The following is a 12,725-nucleotide window of genomic DNA, read 5'->3' as shown; positions in this document are numbered from 1 at the left end:
ATAAAAGTGGAAATTACACCCTTCCCTACATTAAAAATCCACATTTCTAAAATCAGACCCAATGTTTAGATATTCTAAAATCAGATGTTTTTAATTAATTAATATATATAAAATATTTATTTTTAATAAATATATAACACAATTTCAACCCCAAACTCTAATTATATCCCTCATTTATTCTGTCTCCAAACCCGTTCCTCTCATCCCTCTTGCCTCTCTTCTCTCGTCTCTCAACATCCATCTCTTCTCTCCTTTATCTCTGCCTATGACACAACTATCTTCTCTCCTTCATCTTTATCGACGACATAGCTTGCATCACTGTTGTGAGATCCATTGTAGATCGGCGATACATTGTGGCAAGGTGGATACGGTGATACATTGTGCAAATCGTGGCGACGGTGGCATGGTGTGTGTTCAGCTGGACGGTGTTGGTGTTCTGTGGTGATGTGGATCTGTGGTGTTGGGGTGTGGCGGCGACTGTGGTGGCAATGACTTGGAGAAATTTGTTAGATCAAGTGTGGCGATGCTCAGACCAGCCGAGGTTTCTCCGATTTCTACATTATTTGAGTGCCTTATGTGATGGATTTGATAGTGGCACCATGGCTGTGGTGTTCTATTAGATCGGTTGGTGGATCCGGAGATGGCAATGGTGGTTGTGGTGGTGTTTTTGGGTTGATTTGTTTGAGGTGAGAGTGTTGTTGTCGATGATGGTGTGGGTGGTTGCTGTGATGGTGGTTTTGCATACCGGTGAGACGAAGGTGGTCGTGGCAGGTGGTGATTGGGGGTCGACGGGATGGGACGGGGTATTTGTGACCAATTATTTGGTTATTTGTGACCAATAGATTGGTTTGTGACTTGTAATTTATTAATTTGTGACCAAAAAATTAATTGTAACCAATTATTTTGATATAATTTGTGACTGATAAATGAATTGTGACCAATTAAAATTTTGATTTTGTGACTAATCAATGAATTGTGATCTAAGAAATTTTTGATTTGTGGCCGACAAATTAGATGTGACCAATAACAATTTTGATTTCGTGACTTATAAAAATTTTTATTAGTGATCGAAAAATAATATGTGACCTATAAAATTTGTGTTTGTGACTTATAATTTATTGAGTTGTGATCGAAAAATTAATCTGTGACCTATAAAAATTTTGATTCGTGATTGAAAAATAATATGTGACCTATAAAATTTGTGTTTGTGACTTATAATTTATTGAGTTGTGACTGAAAAATTAATCTGTGACCTATAAAATTTTTGATTCGTGATCAAAAAATAATATGTGACCTATAAAATTTTTAATTTGTGACCGAAAAATAAGTTGTGACCAATAATATGATAAGTCGTGACTAAAAATTAATCCGTGACTAATTATTTTTGGATTTGTGACCAATAAACAAACTGTGACTTACAAAATTTTTGAAATGTGATCGTAAAAAAATTTTTGACATAAAATTTTTAATTTGTGACCAAAAAATAATAAGTAACTAATTATATTGTTAATTTGTGACCAAATTGTATAGATCTGTGACCTAAATATATTTAATTAATAAAATAATTAATTAACTAATTAAATTATAAATAATTTTTAATAAAAATCTGATTTTAGAAATTTGAAACTTGTTTTCTTGTTTTTGAAATGTGCCATAATTAATTTCTTAGTTATGAAATTTTCCCATAATAAAATACTGGTAGGCCCATTACGCAATTTTAGCCATTAGGCAATTAAGGGCTCGTTTGGTAGGGATTTTGAGAATTGATTTTTTGACCGTTAGAAGAAAAGTGGGGTCCACATGTGAAAGAAGAAGTCAAAAATTACGGCTTAAATAGTAAAATAACGGTCAAAAAATCAATTTTTTGGGGCAAAAAATCCCTACCAAACGGGGTTTAAAATTGCTCTCGATACAAATAGAGTGGTAAGGATTCTAGAAGTATTTTAATTGGACGTTATTTATATAATACTTATCCTATTCCAGTTAGGCTTGCAATATTGCTAATTGGTTGCTCGATCTCAGTGTGAACATCTTCTATTGTTGTCTAAAAGTAATAATTAGACATTAGTCATATAATATTTATCCTATTCCAATTAGGCTTGCAATATTGCTTTTCCATGCTAATTAGTTGCTCATCTCACGAAAATATTTGTTTGTTTAAAATTACTGCAAGTGCACGATTTGTTAACAAGTAATAAAATAGATTTCGAGTCCAAGTAAATTATAATCAAATAATCTACTAATGAACGAAATACCTAAATTAAATAAAATCAATACAAAATTATAATGAATGCAAGTTCGATGAAAATTTAATGATAAAAAACGTACTAGAATCATGAATTCCTCGTATCAATCCTTTTTAATCCTAAATCATATAATTTGATAACACGATTCAATTACGAAGATCAATATTCCTAAATTGTTTAATAATCTCTCTCGAGTAGTAGAATATAAAAGGAAAAGGAAAGGACTCGAGATGCTTAAAAAAATGACCTATATGCTCAATCCAGAGAAGATGTCATATTACAAAATGGAGGTCAAGAGTAGCATAACAAAATAAGTAGTAAATATAGTAATCCAATCACTTTCAACGAGCACTCCCCCAACCAGGAGCCTTACACTCTCTATATCGACACAAATAATACACTTCCACCCACGTGCAATCAAAAAAATCATTCCAATTCCATAACCCATAAGGAATATGAATGAACTATGTAATTTTGTTAACTAAATAATAATTAATTCTGTGCATGTAATGTAGAAATAGTGTCAAACACATAAAGCAAAGAAAGTTGCTTTTTGATCAAAACAAATTTGAACTTTAAGTATTAGCTGAAAATCTAAAATTCTAAAAGATGAAGCAGAGACCTAATTGTCAATATTCTGCACAAAACTTTGCGAAACGAAATGAAAAAGCCACAAAAATGAAGTGACAACAAATTTTCTTTTAGAAAGCTACCTGATGATACGAGGCATAGAAGATTTATGAAAAAGTCACAAATTAACCACTCCAATTATTAATCAATTACGTAAGAAATAGTCATCTTTAGTCATCTCCTCGAAAGATCAAAAAAATATCGACAATTCGGATCAATCATGTAATTATATTAGTCACTCCAGATTTCTTGCATAATCACTGATAAATTATTGTACAATAGCATTCGATCGAATTCTTCTATTATATTTAATTTACCCAAATTTATTTCTCATTGACCCTATTTAACTAATTCAACCACATATCTCTATATGAATCAATCTTAGTTAAATACACTATTTGTTCTAAGAATTCATATAACGACCGCAATAATTAGCAAATGTGTCTCTTCATATTATACTAAATTGTCGAATTTTATTATGTGATCTAAATCTAAAATTCACCTCTCGATTCGTAAAAGATTCACAAAATCATTGAATTGTTGATTAAGTAACTCAAAACATTAAATACATGAATAAAATCAACACATAAATTTTCGAAGAACTAGAATCTTGAATAAATGAACTAAAGGATCTTGAGCAGATTACATTATTAGCCCTAATAAAGAGTTTAGATATTCATAATAATAGAAGGAAAAAAATTGTATTGAGTACATCACCGAGTTTTGAATTGAGATGTAAAAAGGTGGATGAATCTTGCACCAAGTTCCTAAAATTTTCTTTTTTTTTTTTTTGGTTGTCCAATCAAAAATTGTCAAGTGTATTATGTGAAAATTCTAGCAGCATTTTCCTGTACACTTAGCACATTTCTTTTTTAGTTCACATCTAGAATTCTGGAATGACTTTCCTGTTCTGCCATAGGTCTTATTAGCTTTTATTCTTGGTTTTTTAAGTGCCAATTTTAAAACTTTTTTTTTCTTTTTTATATGTAGTTCAGATTTAATTTCAGCACTCACTTATAATTATCTATGTGTGACAAAAGAAAACAGAATAATAAAAGATGTTATTATCAGAACACGTATGACATTTTACGACCTTTCATTTTGTCGTGGTATACACTTTTTACTTAATTATGTACTCAAAAGGTGAAACGATAAGACACTCACATGTTAATTAGAAATTAGTTATATAATAATTAGCCTATCCCAATTAGGCTTGCAATATTGCTTTTCCATGCTAATCAATGGCTGCTCTCACACAAATATTTGTTCGATTAAAATTACTGCACCATTCGAGCAAAATAGATTTTGAGTCCCAGTATCATAACCACAGAGATTGTAATAGTTCAAATTCGAATTAATTTAGTCTTAGCGGAGCCTACGAAAGTTTGTAATTTTTCTAAACCTAAATTATAGTCAAATATTCTACTTATGAATGCAATACCTAAATTAACTAAAATCAATGCAAAATTATAACGAATGGAAGTTTGATGAAAATTTAATAATAAAAAGTGTACTAGGATCCCAAATTCCTTTGTATCAATCCTTTTTAATCCTAAATCTTATAGTTTGATAACATGATTCAATTATGAAGATCAATAATCCTAAATTGTTTAACAATTTCTTTCGACTAGAATTAATCTATTTTTACATATGATCCGTTCGATTTAATTATTAAATGATTTTTAAATTGATTCAAAAATTTAAAATAATATTAAAATAAAAAAAGAATATTTGCGTACATATTCTTTTTTTAACCCCCCTAAATCCACCAATTTTGTGCCAATTAGGAGCCCAAGAAAGGAATCCAAACTCCTTTCAAATTCAACCCCCACCTTTGTTTCTCAACGGGAGTCTTTATAGAGATTCCATTCCATTCCAATTATGCAATAGGCCCATTTAATTTCCTTCCTTTGTTAATTTGATCCAAACCCACTTAATATAATATTTCTCTCCAAAGTTTTACTTTTCCAATTAATTGCCTTTTTTATACACATCGTAACGAGTAATATAGTGAACCTTTGAGTTACCGTTCTCACGAGAACTAATACTTTTATAGATAAGTATATATTTCTAACTCCTATTGATGAAAACAAAGGATTTTGATTGTTTTTCTAACTATATCTACAAGTGAAAGTATCAAAATTGCACACAAAGATCGAATTGATGCTTCAAATATGGAATGAGTATTAGTGCTAAACAATTTCATCTATTGATCACATTTAATTCTTAATTCAAGATTCACAAATCTATGTAGCATTCGATCGAATTCTTCTATCTAGTTCTCATTGACCTTATTTAACTAATTCAGTCATATATCTCTATGTGAATCAATTTTAGTTAAATACACTATTTGTTCTAAGAATTCATATAAAAATAGCAATAATTAGCAAATGTGTCTCTGCATATTATACTAAATTACTGAATTTTATTACGTGATCTAAATCTAAAATTACCTGTCAATTCGTAAAAGTTAGACAAAATCATTGAATTGTTAATCAAGTAACTTAAAACATTAAATACATGAATAAAATCAACATATAAATTTTTAAAGAACTAGAATCTTGAATAAACGAAATAAAGGATCTTGAATAGATTACATTATTAACCCTAATAAAGAGTTCATATATTCATAATAATAGAAGGAAAAAAATTGTATTGAGTACATCATCGGGTTTTGAATTGAGATGTAAAAAAGTATATGAATCTTTCACCAAGTTCCTTTTTTTTTTTTTTTAATTCCAAATCCTTGATTTCTTGTTTTTCTCTTTTAATTTTGCTATCTAATTCTCCAAGTTGTGATTTTTGTCTCTCAATGTGTGGAACTCTTCAAAAGTGCCTATATTCTTGTATTTATACTTCCCTTAAAGTATTCCCAAATTTGGAGATTTAAGGACTTTAAATGGGCCCAAAATTCGTGCCCTAGACGTATTAGGCCGTGCCCAGCGACATCGCGAAGACATTGTGGGTGGCTGGTCTTAGGAAAGATTTAGCACTATATCTTATTTAATATTTTTATCATAACTTTCACTCTTGATAATCCGGATGGAGGCAATTCAAATTCGGTTGTAAAGATAACTCAAAGAGTTACAATTTTACTAGCAATAGCTCTTTTCTAATTTAAAAGTTTACTAGGCCAAAAATAAGTCTCAATCTCCAAATAAAAATCTAGAACATTCTTGTATGATTGAAAATTGATTTGCGAAAATATTTTGGTCATACTTCACTCATTTTATCTTCTAATTGCATCCAATTGACCGTTAATATTCTCGAATCTTCATCATGAGGTCCTACTCAACTTTTGAACATTTAAACTTTAATTTCCAAACTTTGGATCTTGTTTTTTTCACCAATTTTCATTTCTTTATTTCAATTCCACTTCTATTCATAGAATTTCACCTAATAAATGAAATATATTATTAATATGGCCGTAGTTGTTTAAAAGAACTATTAAATATCTATATTTTTTTATCCAAATAAGTGTATAAAATATATTTATCAAACATCCCAAAATTTAAACTTTTTTTTGTTCTAAAAAAATCATAATTTAGCTTAACAAACACACAAACATGCAAAAGTATTTGGTTAGATGAATTGCTGTTTTATTTCAGGATTGGAATCATTGTATTAAATCTAAAAACATTTTCAAATTCATATTACCAAAATCAATATCTAGATTTTCAATGCAAAACTAATGTGTGAGTGTATGAAGAATAAAGTAAAACACTATAAATTCACGCGTTGTTTCAATTCCCAATCCTCGATGGTCAAATTTTTTACTTTCATCACTCGTAAAATTCACACACCGCTAACCTATTCTTTTTTACTCTTTTCTCAATATGTGATCTAAAGCTGAATCTTTATACTAATTTCACACCCTCTCTAGTTGAGACAAATCGACTAATTGTAAGTCAATATTTCAATAAATAAGGATTCTCCAAATTTTGATTGTTTCAAGTTCCAAGACTCAACTAGGCTAATAATCCATTATCAAATATCTAATCTTCTCGAAAAAGTTTGGGACTTAATAAAGGCATGTAAAATGTAAATACATATATATATTTTTTAATCTTATGTGCATACGTCTCTCTTAGGGATGGCATATTGGGCTCGCCGGCTCGAGCCGCCCGTGACTCAGCTCGGGAAAAGCCTGAGTGGGCTCGGCTCAGGGCTCGGTAGACCCAAGCCTAGGCTTGAGCCGAGCCCCACTTTGGGGACACGGGCTTTGCCCGAGCTAGCCCGTGAGCTCACGAGCTTTAAAAAAAAAAATTAAATAAAATTTGAGGTTGCCTTTTAAGGCAGCAGAAGTAATAAAAAAGAGAGAGAGAGAAAACAAGCTTGCTCGGCTCGGGCCGAGCCTTTTTTTTTTGGCCAAGCTCGGCCCTGCTCAAGCCCGCAAAAAAGCTCGACCATTTTAATCGGGCCGAGCCCGAGCCGGAACTTTAGGCTCCCGAGTTGGCTCGGCCCGACTTGTTTACATCCCTAGTCTCTCTAGTAACTCCAAAGTTAGATGATCATAAGGCACTAGGTTTTCACATACCCATATGAATTTAATCACTTGAGCCATAAAGGTTACGATGAGACATTTTACAATGAGATAGTTTTTTCTCTCTTTTTTCCCCTTTTTTCTCCTTTTTTTGTCATAATTAGTGCAATGCCCTCATTAAACATCCATTCTAAAAAATCGACCTCTAATATAAGATTTTCACCTAATTTTCATCATATCACCCTAAACAATCTAGACAAGAATTTACATACATGGAATTTCCATTTATATCCATATCTCCCACAACAGTAAAATCACCCATAAACTATTCCAAATTTGGTCGAAGGTTATAAATCATTTTAATTTTTGGATTTAGTATCTAAGTTCTATTATTTCAATCTATCAAGCATATGAATCAACCAATTACTTTATAATGCTAAATTTAATTGATTTGCGCAAATAAAATAGTATTAAGTTTTACATGGATAAGAATCAATCAATTTGAACATGTAACATATCCACAGTCCATAAATTAACACATAATTCCAAATATATTCGTCGACAAGACTACCTGACCCACACAAGCATACAACTGACCCACACAAGCATACAATAAACAATGAAATCTTTTTGAAATTTAAAAAAAATCAAAATTTTCAATTTTTTTAATATACATAATAAAGAAGTAGAAACACACAATCACATAAGAACAGTAAAACTAAAAATTCAATGTTTTTTTTTTTTTTTACCTCCAAATTTAAAGTAGACATCGTCCTCAATGTCTTAAAGTATAATCTAGTACAAAAACGGTAGAAAAGGAAGGAAGAAGACAATCCCCAAATTTTTCTATCTGATATTGGCTTTTTAGATCATGCCATTCCATTCTTCAACTTGTTAAGCTTCCCCCATTCGATATCTCAGTACCTTTGAAAGAAGAAGATAAATATAAGAGTAAAAAAGCAAAAAAGGTTTGAAAGTTATAATGCGGCATGCATCACTTGGTTATAATCTCAGCTGTTCTCTAGTGTTAAACAATGGACCCCTAAGTAGAAGCCCATTTCTCTACTAATTTGCACGCGCTAAAAATCCCAATCCCAGCTATTAATAGCCCAGAAAAAAGGAAAAAGAAATTAAATGGGGCTAGAGCCAAAGTTCTTAAAACAAGTGTATTGTAGATTATCCTCTAATTAGGGGCTATTGCTATGAGTCCCTTTTCTATACATGTTTGCCGTTGTTAAATCATTCTGCAAATAAATAATTTTTGGTGTTATCCCTTGGCCATAATTGGAAGATTCAACTACTTGAATTTTGTGATTCTAGACTTGAAGTACCACTTTAATGTATTTTTGGAAAAAAAAAAGTTTCTTTCATCCAACTACATGTCTTATAAAATTGTTGAACAATTTTAGCATTGCTGTTATGTTTGAGAATTAATGTGAGCGGTCAAGGACAGTTGAATTCCTTGTAAGGAGATTTACTTGTATTGTCGCCTTTATGATATGGAATTTAATTCTTTTGGCTCGCATTATGTAATAACTTATTTAATAGGAAATAAAAATCAAATATGGCATACCATTTAAAAAAGAGAGAGAGAGAGAGAGAGAGAGAGAGAGAGAGAGAGAGAGAGAGAGAGCAAAAAGCCAGGCGATGAATTGGCTTTAAAATTGGATTGTTCACATGCATATCATTCACATCTAAATCCATTTGTCACACAAAAATACACAAAACGAAGTAGAGAGAGGAAAAAAAAAAGGGAGAAAAGAGGAAAGAAAGAAGAAAAAAGGGGAGAAGAAGAAAAAAGGGGCGAAATTCCCCAAGTTGTTAGAAAATTAGTGGTTCATACTATTAGTGATGTGATCCAGGATACGCCTAGACCTTGCAAGAAATTGAAGTATATTGATAAGGAGCCAAGGTCATGAGTCAAGCATAATTTGGGTCGACGAAGCTATGAAAATATTGGTTCAAGAAAAGGGGTACAAGAGGATGAAGCTTGCAATCCAAAGTTCAAGGTTGATAATTGAGTTGAAGCGAATTTAACTTGCAGCAACCAAGTCAAGCAGCTAGGAAAACGAAGGCAAAAACGAAGCCAACCGGACTTCTACGCGGTCGCACCATGTGACTGCACAGCATGGTGCAGGGATTCACAGGAGCGTTCCAACTAGCCTATGCGACCGCACCCTTCTCAACCATGCGGTCGAATGGACAAATTCTGAAGCCGAGGTTTCCAAGTTCCGCACGTTACCTAAATTTGATTGGAATTCTATTCCAACCAGTTCTTGATATCTTTTCATATTAGTTTCCTTTTAAAATAGGTTATTATTATTTTATTCCCTTTTTTTAATTATTTAATTATTCTCTAGCTTTTACATATAAATAGGATTTTATTCATCATTGTAAAGGACTTGGACATTATGAATTAATTGAGAGGCAAGTTTTGCTTTCTTCTTGTTCTTCAACGAACAATTTATTGAACTTATCGGGATGATTTCTCGAGGCGTTAACCAATCAAAGTGAGATTCGTGGGTTGTGTAATCTTGGTTCAAGGTATTCATGTAATTGCTTTGGTTTCTTGATTCATTAATTTTCGAATTGATCTTTAAAATTTCGGATTTTTGATTTATTAATTTTGTGATTAAAAGGTCTACATGTCATATTGGCTATGTGAGTTGTTTAATCCATTATTTTGAGTCAAATTCCACAAACCTTTGTTGTTTGGAACTTTCCTGGGTTCGAGTCAATATTTTGTGGGTTCGATTGCAACCTTTGCTGATCGGGTTCGCATCAATTAGGCTTGAATTCCTCAGTTTTGAAATGTAAGTAAAAACTAACTTATTGTGTTGTTATGTTTAATTTTAGAGTTGTTAGATTATTAGTTTAAATTCGATTTTATTGAAAAGGAACTATTGAATTAAGTATAATAAGCTATGTAATTAAGTTAAATGAAAGAAAAATTAGTTCAAGTAATTAAAGGAACTTCAGAAATCGCTTAAACATAAAAAGATTAAGTTTTGGTATCCTCTATTTAATTATTAGAATTTCTTAAAATGGTTCATTATTACTCTAAAAATTATATCGTATTTCAGGAGGCGATAAGAACTTCAGGACAGCTTACCAATCGACTTGATTTTGGCTTATGTGTTCGATTATATTATTATTATGGAAATTTCTTTTATTATGATACATGTGAAATTTTAAAGATTACTTGAGGTAATTTGTGATTTGGTACATGGGACATGTGTGATATTGAGAACGGCCAGAAAAGTACACATGATTATATATTTCTTCTAGTTCACTATGGGACCTTGGTTGTGTTCCATACTACACTGATGGATCTTGACGACGCATGAAGTGGTCTTAATCGTGTACATATAGTTCACTGAAGGGTCTTGATCGTATTCTAGAATTAATTATGAGAAGTCTTTGAGACCGGCTTTCGTTCATTGAGGGGGCTTGAGGCCCGTGTCCAAAGTGCTTAGCCCTAGAGAGAGTCTACACTTATATGACCAGATTACAGATTTCAATAAGAGGGTACATTTGTGATGGATTATTCAGTACATTTGATGTGATGAGATTATTGTATGATTACAAAATGATGTTTATATCACGACTTTGAGATGATATTTTACGTCGTTAAGTGAATGTCTCACTTTTTGGCTATAATCTTATGATGTTATCTTGTGAAATATTAAATGAAATAACTTGATTTTTGATAAAAATGTACAAATGAAAAAGTATATTCATTTTTGAACTTCTCCACTCACTGAGATATCAACTCATATATTTTATCACATTTTTTCTTATTAGGTAGCAGTTGAGTTTCTGGACATCTTTTGTAGTTGAGCTTTGATTTTGGAGTCAGAACCACATGACCGAGTTTGCTAATATGACTCACTTCATAGAACATGTAGTTAATATTTCGAAACACATGTTCATGTTTGGTTGTGATTTTGCATCACCTATAGATGGTTATGGGGCTCACTATGTATTTTGTATTCATATGTACATTTCATGTTATCTCTATTATGTTGTGTTATATTTTGGGAATTGTACATTCTGAATTACAAGTCGGTTAGTTCTATTTACAAAGGAGATAATGCGAAATTTTTTTTAAATAATTTCTAAAAAGTTGCATATTGTAGTTGCAGTAGCCTTGATGGTGGGTCCAACCTTTAGTTGGTATCCATCATCTGTGCAAGTCACGTTCTAGGTTCACTAGTGTTACTCCTGAGCGAGGTGTGTCAGTTTAGTGTCATAGCATGGTTTTAGAGTCCATGATTTTACATTGCACATTCATACATTCTGACGTTTAGCATATCATGTATAATTGTAAGTTAGTCATGTCTCGTAGTGGCAAAACTCGTAGACCTCAAGATATGTTGCCCTAGTCTTATATTGCTCCTAATAAAGATGAACACAGAGAGTTCGAGAGAGTAGATAAATCAGTTCACCAATCTCTTAAACAATGGGGACGAGAAAATGTGATTAGGAATGATCCTATGGTTGTTGAAAGTATTGCTATTGCCGTTGCTTCTGCTATGCATAGTACTAACAGAGATTTCAATATTGAGGAGACTACAAATTTAGGGGCTAAGGTTTTCATTGGCATAATTAATCCTGCAATTGCTCAAGCTTGGATGACCAAGATATAGAGGGTATTTGATGTTATGGCTGCCCAGATGATCGAAAGTTGTGTCTTGCCACTTTCTTGTTAGATGAGGGTGCATATGATTGGTGGCAATCAATACAGAGCATCCGTCGAGACCTATCTATTATCACTTGGACAAATTTTTGGCATATTTTTTTATGATGTTTATTACCCTCGTTCATATAATGATACAAACCAGGAAGAATTTTTGAAGCTCATACGAGGGAAGATAACTTGCAGAACTTCCAAAGTATGCTAAAGTTCTGGTAATCAATGAAATTGATAAATGCAAATAGTTTGAAAATGGGCTAAGAGAAGAGATTAGGTCGGTAGCAATAGCCTCAGGCTAGAACGAATTTGGCAAATTGGTTGAGTCAGCTTTGAGATTAGAGAAGAGCATTTTTTACAGACCAATTGGTAGAGAGCAATCGATGTTCAGAACGAAAAGTAGTTAGACAGTGGTAGGTGCTTCTAAATATAGACCACCCCAGAGAGATAGTAGAGGATTTCGACCTGATGTGTCCAGTTTAGGTCATTTCAAGCCCAAATCATGTGGACGTTAGGGTCTTAAATTCAGCCGCAGTTCTGTGCAGCAATCATTGGCTAGTCGTACTCATACTCAGAGTTTATCCTAGAGATTATTTACTTCTAGAGAGGGCGAGAGTTCTACTAGTACTAGACTTCCTTATTGCCAGTTATATGGAAGACCTCATCTCGGTTT

Source organism: Olea europaea, unplaced genomic scaffold, assembly GCF_002742605.1.
Source record: "Olea europaea var. sylvestris unplaced genomic scaffold, O_europaea_v1 scaffold2236, whole genome shotgun sequence".
In the NCBI taxonomy this organism is placed as follows: domain Eukaryota; kingdom Viridiplantae; phylum Streptophyta; class Magnoliopsida; order Lamiales; family Oleaceae; genus Olea; species Olea europaea.
This window is presented reverse-complemented; position numbering follows the sequence as displayed.